General features: G+C 66.3%; 1 non-coding gene across 1 annotated transcript in view; it reads right to left on the bottom strand.

Annotated features, from left to right (window-relative positions):
• Positions 1–366, bottom strand: part of LOC141281655 (18S ribosomal RNA) — a 1,855-nt gene extending 1,489 nt beyond the window's left edge. Inside the window, exon 1 of the ribosomal RNA XR_012336021.1 lies at positions 1–366. This exon is cut by the window's left edge and continues 1,489 nt beyond it. This is a non-coding gene — a ribosomal RNA (18S ribosomal RNA).
• Between the last annotated feature and the right edge of the window lie 9,634 nt (positions 367–10,000).

The following is a 10,000-nucleotide window of genomic DNA, read 5'->3' as shown; positions in this document are numbered from 1 at the left end:
TAAAGTACCATCGAAAGTTGATAGGGCAGACATTCGAATGAGTCGTCGCCGCCGCGGGGGCGCGCGATCGGCTCGAGGTTATCCTGAGTCACCAAAGCGGCCGGGGCGCGCCCGGAGACGCGTCCCGGATGGGTTTTGGGTCTGATAAATGCACGCGTCCCCGGCCCTCGCGGGCCGGGTCGGCGCTCGTTTGCATGTATTAGCTCTGGAATTGCCACAGTTATCCAAGTACGGGTGGAGCGATCAAAGGAACCATAACTGATTTAATGAGCCATTCGCAGTTTCACTGTACCGGCCGTGTGCACTTAGACCTGCATGGCTTAATCTTTGAGACAAGCATATGTTACTGGCAGGATCAACCAGGTAGTAGCCGTAGGAGAGCCTCGCTCTGACCCGGGGTTCACGCGGCGCGGGTCCCGGTTTCCACCCCCCGGGGGGAGTGGGACCGGGGCCACTCTCGTGTGGCTCTCCCCTCTCGTAGGCTGAGGGGCGGCCGGGTGGGCCGTAACCGAGGAAAGGTGCGTTTCGCGGGGCCGGGTGGCCGCGACGGGCCGGGGGCGTCTCCGCCCTCGGTCGCCGAGGCCCTCGCCGGCCGCCGGTGGCGGACCTTCGCGTCTGACGGACCGTCTGAGTCTCCCGCGGAAAGGGTCGGGCGGGCTCCGGAGAGCCCCCCTGGAGGCGAGAGCGCCGGGTCGGGGAGGAACCGACCGCCCATGGCGGCCGACGCGCTAACGTCGGCCGGGCGGAGGCCTGCCCCAGGCGCAGTTCGATTTCCAGAATCTCAGGGCCATGACACACAAAGCGTATCCGGGCGTCACCCCGTAACGGGTCATTAAGGCTGAGACGTGGGCGGCCCTGTCCCGCCCGGGGTTTCGTTTAGCGGCCGACGCCGGTTCGTTTTGCGGCCGAACGACGCCGGTTCGTTTAGCGGCCGAACGAAGCCGGCTCGTTTAACGGCCGAGGCCAGCCGGGTTCGTCCCTTCCTTGGATGATTTACCATTCGTAATAAGAATCGTCACTACCTCAGTGCAGAGGGACTTTTTCGAGGCATTTGTGTCCGCTCGAGAGGCCTCTCGCTGGGCTCGAGAGGTCCTGGGATCCGGTAGCCTATCACCTTGGAGAGTCAGCGAGGTGCTCTTCCCTATATACCCGATGGCACCTGTTCGGGCCACCGTCCCCTGCTGGACGGGGCCCGGCTCTGTACCGCCCCAGACAGAGCGCCTTCGTCGGTCACGAAGGCAGGGTCGTGGACCCTGGAAGCGCACGAGCCACCCGACTCGGCTTCCATAGCGGCTGGCGGCCCTGGCCCGCCCGAGACGAAGCGCCTTCGTCGGTCAGACAGATAGGGTCGAGGACCCTGGAAGTGCGAGAGCCACCCGACTCGACTTCCACGGCGGCCCGGAGGCCGGGCCCGTCCCCGTCCGTGCCCGGGGACGGGGCACCTTCGTCGGTCAAACGCGTTGGTCTTGGACCCTGGAAGTGCACGAGCCACCCGACTCGACTTCCATAGCGGTCGGCGGCCCCGTACCGCCCCAGACAGAGCACCTTCGTCGGTCACGAAGAGAGGGTCTTGGACCCTGGAAGTGCACGAGCCACCCGACTCGACTTCCATAGCGGTCGGCGGCCCTGTCCCGCCCCAGACGATGCACCTTCGTCTGTCACACAGATAGGGTCTTGGACCCTGGAAGCCGTCCCCCTCGACTTCCGTAACGGTCGGCGGCCCTGTCCCGCCGCAGACGGGTCACCACTCCGTCTGTCTGTAGGGTCTTGGACCCTGGAAGCCGCCCCACTCGACTTCCATCGCGGTCGGCGGCCCTGGCCCGCCGCAGACGGGTCGCCACTCCGTCTGTCTGTAGGGTCTTGGACCCTGGAAGCCGCCCCACTCGACTTCCATCGCGGTCGGCGGCCCTGGCCCGCCGCAGACGGGTCGCCACTCCGTCTGTCTGTAGGGTCTTGGACCCCGGAAGCCGCCTCACTCGACTTCCATCGCGGTCGGCGGCCCTGTCCCGCCGCAGACGGTGTGCCACTCCGTCTGTCACACAGATACATAAGGGTGTCTCGGAACCCCGGACGCCGACCGAGACGAAACGCGTGGGGTCGGTGCGCCCGAGAGGGTAGGGTGCCCCGGGGCCGGCCGCTCGCCCGACCGGCTTCCGGGACTCCTTGACCGCTCGGGAGACCTATCCACGCGCCCGCCCGACCGGCGGCCGGGGGCCCTCGACCGCCACACGCGTACCGACGACCGGGGGGTTTCCGTTTTACGGCCGACGCCGAGATCCTTCGACGGTTCCAACATGGGTTGTTACGCTTTTGTGTTCGCCCGTGTCTGAGCATATATGGTCGGGTCGAACCTTTGAGGCCGTAGCCTGGAGATCCAGGGCGGATCTTATCTCACAACACGTGTGTCTTTGAGGCCGTAGCCTAGATCCAGAGACTTTAGGATCTTTTTAGCAGTTTTAAGGCCGTAGCCTTGATCCAGGGCGGATCTTTTGAGCAGCTTTAAGGCCGTAGCCTTGATCCAGGGCGGATCTTTTCACAGGTTTTAAGCCGAAGCGCCTTGATCCAGGGACTTTTGGATCTTTTTTTGCCGTTTTTAGGCCGTAGCCTTGATCCAGGGCGGATCGTTTTGCGGCCGTAGCCGAGTTCCATCACCCAAGGTAGCTTTAGTTTTTAGGCATTAGCCTTGATGATCCAGGGCGGATCGTTTTGCGGCCGTAGCCGAGTTCCATCACCCAAGGTAGCTTTAGTTTTTAGGCATTAGCCTTGATATGATCCAGGCCGGATCTTTCCGCCTAGGCGGCATGCGGATATGGGTTACCCGTCTTTCGACACTCGCCCGGGGCGCTGCCTCACATCAGACGCCCTTCGTCCGTTCCAACCGTTCCAGTTCTTTTAACGGTTTTTCGTTCATCGCACACCGACGCGCACAGACCTTTCTTGGGATCTGCCGCAGGGAGGGAGGACGCTGGAGGTCCACTTTCGAAGCAACCCATCCCTATATACCCGATGGCACCTGTTCAAACGACCGCCCCTTGAGAGAAGGGGCCCTTCCCGTGGCTCGTCCGGGAGGAGGCGCCCGCGTCGGAAGGCGCCGTAAGGTCGGAGACCCTGGAAGTGCACGAGTCACCCGCTTTTACCTCCAGGCCCTCTGTCGTACTTCTCGTGTCCGCTCACGAGACCTCGTTTCGGCTTTATGGAAGTGCACGAGTCACCCGCTTTTGCCTTTTCTGGAAGTGCACGAGTCACCCGCTTTTGCTTCCAGGCCCTCTGTCGTACTTCTCGTGTCCGCTCACGAGACCTCTCTTCGGCCTGGGGGTGCGCCACGTACACCCCCGCGTCCGCATTCGAGTCACCTCTTCGGGCTCATGAGGTAGGGTCGGTGACCCTGGAAGTCAGAGACTTCCAGGCCTTCTGTCGTACACCCTCGCGTCCGCTCACGAGACCTCTCTTCGGCCTGGGGGTGCGCCACGTACACCCTCCCGCGTCCGCTTTCGAGTCACCCATCTGGGCTACGGAGGTAGGGACGTGTGCCCTGGAAGAACCAGACTTCCAGGAGGGAGGGCCGCCCTGTCAGGCCCGCTTTCGAGTCACCCATCTGGGCTACGGAGGTAGGGACGGGTGCCCTGGAGGAACCAGACTTCCAGGAGGGAGGGCCGCCCTGTCAGGCCCGCTTTCGAGTCACCCATCTGGGCTACGGAGGTAGGGACGGGTGCCCTGGAGGAACCAGACTTCCAGGAGGGAGGGCCGCCCTGTCAGGCCCGCTTTCGAGTCACCCATCTGGGCTACGGAGGTAGGGACGTGTGCCCCGGAGGAACCGGACTTCCAGGAGGGAGGGCCGCCCTGTCAGGCCCGCCTCGGAGTCACCTCTCTGGGCTAAGGAGGCAGGGACGTGTGCCCTGGAGGAACCAGACTTCCAGGAGGGAGGGCCGCCCTGTCAGGCCCGCTTTCGAGTCACCCATCTGGGCTACGGAGGTGGGGACGGGTGCCCTGGAGGAACCAGACTTCCAGGAGGGAGGGCCGCCCTGTCAGGCCCGCCTCGGAGTCACCTCTCTGGGCTAAGGAGGCAGGGACGTGTGCCCTGGAGGAACCAGACTTCCAGGAGGGAGGGCCGCCCTGTCAGGCCCGCTTTCGAGTCACCCATCTGGGCTACGGAGGTGGGGACGGGTGCCCTGGAGGAACCAGACTTCCAGGAGGGAGGGCCGCCCTGTCAGGCCCGCCTCGGAGTCACCTCTCTGGGCTAAGGAGGCAGGGACGTGTGCCCTGGAGGAACCAGACTTCCAGGAGGGAGGGCCGCCCTGTCAGGCCCGCCTCGGAGTCACCTCTCTGGGCTAAGGAGGCAGGGACGTGTGCCCTGGAGGAACCAGACTTCCAGGAGGGAGGGCCGCCCTGTCAGGCCCGCTTTCGAGTCACCCATCTGGGCTACGGAGGTAGGGACGTGTGCCCTGGATGAACCGGACTTCCAGGAGGGAGGGCCGCCCTGTCAGGCCCGCTTTCGAGTCACCCATCCGGGCTACGGAGGTAGGGACGTGTGCCCTGGAGGAACCAGACTTCCAGGAGGGAGGGCCGCCCTGTCAGGCCCGCCTCGGAGTCACCTCTCTGGGCTAAGGAGGCAGGGACGTGTGCCCTGGAGGAACCAGACTTCCAGGAGGGAGGGCCGCCCTGTCAGGCCCGCCTCGGAGTCACCTCTCTGGGCTAAGGAGGCAGGGACGTGTGCCCTGGATGAACCGGACTTCCAGGAGGGAGGGCCGCCCTGTCAGGCCCGCTTTCGAGTCACCCATCTGGGCTACGGAGGTAGGGACGTGTGCCCTGGAGGAACCAGACTTCCAGGAGGGAGGGCCGCCCTGTCAGGCCCGCCTCGGAGTCACCTCTCTGGGCTAAGGAGGCAGGGACGTGTGCCCTGGATGAACCGGACTTCCAGGAGGGAGGGCCGCCCTGTCAGGCCCGCTTTCGAGTCACCCATCTGGGCTACGGAGGTAGGGACGTGTGCCCTGGAGGAACCAGACTTCCAGGAGGGAGGGCCGCCCTGTCAGGCCCGCCTCGGAGTCACCTCTCTGGGCTAAGGAGGCAGGGACGTGTGCCCTGGAGGAACCGGACTTCCAGGAGGGAGGGCCGCCCTGTCAGGCCCGCTTTCGAGTCACCCATCTGGGCTACGGAGGTAGGGACGTGTGCCCCGGAGGAACCAGACTTCCAGGAGGGAGGGCCGCCCTGTCAGGCCCGCCTCGGAGTCACCTCTCTGGGCTAAGGAGGCAGGGACGTGTGCCCTGGAGGAACCGGACTTCCAGGAGGGAGGGCCGCCCTGTCAGGCCCGCTTTCGAGTCACCCATCTGGGCTACGGAGGTAGGGACGGGTGCCCCGGAGGAACCAGACTTCCAGGAGGGAGGGCCGCCCTGTCAGGCCCGCCTCGGAGTCACCTCTCTGGGCTAAGGAGGCAGGGACGTGTGCCCTGGAGGAACCGGACTTCCAGGAGGGAGGGCCGCCCTGTCAGGCCCGCTATCGAGTCACCCATCTGGGCTACGGAGGTGGGGACGTGTGCCCTGGAGGAACCAGACTTCCAGGAGGGAGGGCCGCCCTGTCAGGCCCGCCTCGGAGTCACCTCTCTGGGCTACGGAGGTAGGGACGTGTGCCCTGGAGGAACCGGACTTCCAGGAGGGAGGGCCGCCCTGTCAGGCCCGCCTCGGAGGCCTCCCCTCGGGCAGGGGAGGCAGGGTCGGGGACCCTGGAGGAACCGGACTTCCAGGAGGGAGGGCCGCCCTGTCAGGCCCGCCTCGGAGGCCTCCCCTCGGGCAGGGGAGGCAGGGTCGGGGACCCTGGAGGTGCCGGACCTCCAGGGGGACGGAGGCCGAACCCGTGGCCGGGGAGGGTGAGCCTTGCCGGGCTAGGCTCGCGCGGGTTCGAAGGCCTGGTTCGAGAGGACCCCTTCCCCTATATACCCGATGGCACCTGTTCACACTACTGCCCTTTCGAGAGGGGACCCCGACCGGTCCGCGGCCGGGACGGCGCACCTCGGTCGGCCTCGGCGAGTGGGTCGGGGTGCCTGGAGGTGCGCGAGCGGCCCGCCTGGAAGTGCGCGAGCCACCCGACTCTGGCGGCCGGCGCCCCCGGGCCCGTGCCCGCGGCCGACTCGTCTGACCCGGCATCGTCAAGGTCACCAATACCACGGAGCGTCTACGACGCCCCGTTTCCGAGATATCGGCCAATGAACTGCCGGGCGCCGTATCTCGGCCGGGGAAGGTCCTACGGACTCGGGGCCGGGCTCGTCGGAAAGGTCTCGCCCGGGGCTTTCCGACGAGACCGGCCGCGGGTCCGTGCGACCCCGGGGGCCCGAGATACTTCCGGTCGAAAATTCGAATTTCGTTACCGCGCTGCTCCGGCGCCCCGGGTCCGGGGCCTTCGCCCTTCGGGTGGGTGGCTCCTCCGCGGGGGGCCTTTCGAACGAGCCCACCCGCGCGTCGCTAGCCCTTTCCGGGGCCGAGATACGGCCTACCCCCGCGGGATTTTCCCACGGCCGTTTCTCGGGCGCCTCGGGTCCGGGGCCTTCGCCCTTCGGGTCGGTCGCTATGCCGGAGGGGAGCTTTCGAACGAGCCCTCCCTCGAGTCTCTGGCCCTTTCCCGGGCCGAGATACGGGCGGGTGGTCGCGGAATTTTCGCTCGTCCGGGGCTCCGGCGCCCCTAGCGTCCGCCTCGGAGGTCGCCCGGACGCGCGGCCGGTCTCGTTCGAAAGGTCCGTCCCGGGGCTTTCCGACGAGCCCGGCCTCGGGTCCGTGCGACCCCGCCCGCCGGAGATACGTCCGGTCGAAGCTCGCGGAAATTCCCGCGGCCGTATCTCGGGCGCCTCGGGTCCGGGGCCTTCGCCCTTTGGGTCGGTCGCTCCGCCGGAGGGGGCCTTTCGAACGAGCCTACCCGCGAGCCTCTAGCCCCTTCCCCGGCCGAGATACGGCGGTCTGTGCCCGGATTTTCCCACGGCCGTTTCTCGGGCGCCTCGGGTCCGGGGCCTTCGCCCTTCGGGTCGGTCGCTATGCCGGAGGGGAGCTTTCGAACGAGCCTACCCGCGAGCCTCTAGCCCTTTCCCCGGCCGAGATACGGCGGTCTGTGCCCGGATTTTCCCACGGCCGTTTCTCGGGCGCCTCGGGTCCGGGGCCTTCGCCCTTCGGGTCGGTCGCTATGCCGGAGGGGGGCTTTCGAACGAGCCTACCCGCGAGCCTCTAGCCCTTTCCCCGGCCGAGATACGGCTGGTCCCTCCCCGGATTTTCCCACGGCCGTTTCTCGGGCGCCTCGGGTCCGGGGCCTTCGCCCTTCGGGTCGGTCGCTATGCCGGAGGGGAGCTTTCGAACGAGCCTACCCGCGAGCCTCTAGCCCTTTCCCCGGCCGAGATACGGCGGTCTGTGCCCGGATTTTCCCACGGCCGTTTCTCGGGCGCCTCGGGTCCGGGGCCTTCGCCCTTCGGGTCGGTCGCTATGCCGGAGGGGGGCTTTCGAACGAGCCTACCCGCGAGCCTCTAGCCCTTTCCCCGGCCGAGATACGGCGGTCCCTCCCCGGATTTTCCCACGGCCGTTTCTCGGGCGCCTCGGGTCCGGGGCCTTCGCCCTTCGGGTCGGTCGCTATGCCGGAGGGGAGCTTTCGAACGAGCCTACCCGCGAGCCTCTAGCCCTTTCCCCGGCCGAGATACGGCGGTCTGTGCCCGGATTTTCCCACGGCCGTTTCTCGGGCGCCTCGGGTCCGGGGCCTTCGCCCTTCGGGTCGGTCGCTATGCCGGAGGGGGGCTTTCGAACGAGCCTACCCGCGAGCCTCTAGCCCTTTCCCCGGCCGAGATACGGCGGTCCCTCCCCGGATTTTCCCACGGCCGCAGCACGGGCGCCTTTGCTCGGATCGACTCGCCCTTTGGGTCGGTCGCTCCACGCGAGGGGACCTTTCGAACGAGCCTACCCGCGAGCCTCTAGCCCTTTCCCCGGCCGAGATACGGCGGTCCCTCCCCGGATTTTCCCACGGCCGCAGCTCGGGCGCCCTTGCTCGGATCGACTCGCCCTTCGGGTCGGTTGCTCTACCGGAGCGGCCCTATCCAACGAGCCAACCCGCTTCTCTCTAACCCTAAGCCCGGCCGAGATACGGCGGTCCCTCCGCGGATTTTCCCACGGCCGCAGCTCGGGCGCCTTTGCTCGGATCGACTCGCCCTTTGGGTCGGTTGCTCTACCGGAGCGGCCCTATCCAACGAGCCAACCCTCGTCTCTCTAACCCTAAGCCCGGCCGAGATACGGCGGTCCCTCCGCGGATTTTCCCACGGCCGCAGCTCGGGCGCCTTTGCTCGGATGAACTCGCCCTTTGGGTCGGTTGCTCTACCCGAGCGGACCTTTCCAACGAGCCAACCCTCGTCTCTCTAACCCCAAGCCCGGCCGAGATACGGGGTACCACCGCCTGACCTTTAAACGGCCGTAACTCGGGCGCCTTTGCTCGGATCGACTCGCCCTTTGGGTCGGTTGCTCTACCGGAGCGGCCCTATCCAACGAGCCAACCCTCGTCTCTCTAACCCTAAGCCCGGCCGAGATACGGGGTACCACCGCCTGACCTTTAAACGGCCGTAACTCGGGCGCCTTTGCTCGGATCGACTCGCCCTTTGGGTCGGTTGCTCCACCCGAGGGGACCTTTCCAACGAGCCAACCCTCGTCTCTCTAACCCTAAGCCCGGCCGAGATACGGGGTACCACCGCCTGACCTTTAAACGGCCGTAACTCGGGCGCATTTGCTCGGATCGACTCGCCCTTTGGGTCGGTTGCTCCACCCGAGGGGACCTTTCCAACGAGCCAACCCTCGTCTCTCTAACCCTAAGCCCGGCCGAGATACGGGGTACCACCGCCTGACCTTTAAACGGCCGTAACTCGGGCGCATTTGCTCGGATCGACTCGCCCTTTGGGTCGGTTGCTCTACCCGAGGGGACCTTTCGAACGAGCCTACCCGCTTCTCCCTAACCCCAAGCCCGGCCGAGATACGGCGGTCCCTCCGCGGATTTTCCCACGGCCGCAGCTCGGACGCCCTTGCTCGGATCGACTCGCCCTTTGGGTCGGTTGCTCTACCGGAGCGGCCCTTTCCAACGAGCCAACCCTCGTCTCTCTAACCCTAAGCCCGGCCGAGATACGGGGCACCACCGCCTGACCTTTAAACGCCCGTAGCTCCGGCGCACAAAGTCCCAGGACTTCGCCCTTTGGGTCGGTTGCTCCACCGGAGGGGACCTTTCCAACGAGCCAACCCTCGTCTCTCTAACCCTAAGCCCGGCCGAGATACGGGGTACCACCGCCTGACCTTTAAACGGCCGTAACTCGGGCGCCTTTGCTCGGATCGACTCGCCCTTTGGGTCGGTTGCTCCACCCGAGGGGACCTTTCGAACGAGCCTACCCGCTTCTCCCTAACCCCAAGCCCGGCCGAGATACGGCGGTCCCTCCGCGGATTTTCCCACGGCCGCAGCTCGGACGCCCTTGCTCGGATCGACTCGCCCTTTGGGTCGGTTGCTCTACCGGAGCGGCCCTTTCCAACGAGCCAACCCTCGTCTCTCTAACCCTAAGCCCGGCCGAGATACGGGGCACCACCGCCTGACCTTTAAACGCCCGTAGCTCCGGCGCACAAAGTCCCAGGACTTCGCCCTTTGGGTCGGTTGCTCCACCGGAGGGGACCTTTCCAACGAGCCAACCCGCGTCTCTCTAACCCCAAGCCCGGCCGAGATACGGGGCACCACCGCCTGACCTTTAAACGCCCGTAGCTCGGGCGCCTTGGGTCGGATCGACTCGTCCCTTGGGTCGGTTGCTCTACCGGAGCGGACCTATCCAACGAGCCAACCCGCGCCTCTCTAACCCTAAGCCCGGCCGAGATACGGAGTACCACCCCTTGATATTCCCACGGCCGTAGCTCCGGAGCCCTTTGCCGCAGCCCTTCGGGACACCCACCCTCGGACGCCCCGCGGAGGGACCTTTCCAACGAGCCAACCCTCGCCTCTCTAACCCTTTCCCCGGCCGAGA

Source organism: Paramisgurnus dabryanus, unplaced genomic scaffold (genome assembly GCF_030506205.2).
Source record: "Paramisgurnus dabryanus unplaced genomic scaffold, PD_genome_1.1 h2tg000081l_1_71805__unordered_in_group17, whole genome shotgun sequence".
Classification (NCBI taxonomy): domain Eukaryota; kingdom Metazoa; phylum Chordata; class Actinopteri; order Cypriniformes; family Cobitidae; genus Paramisgurnus; species Paramisgurnus dabryanus.
This window is presented reverse-complemented; position numbering and strand designations above follow the sequence as displayed.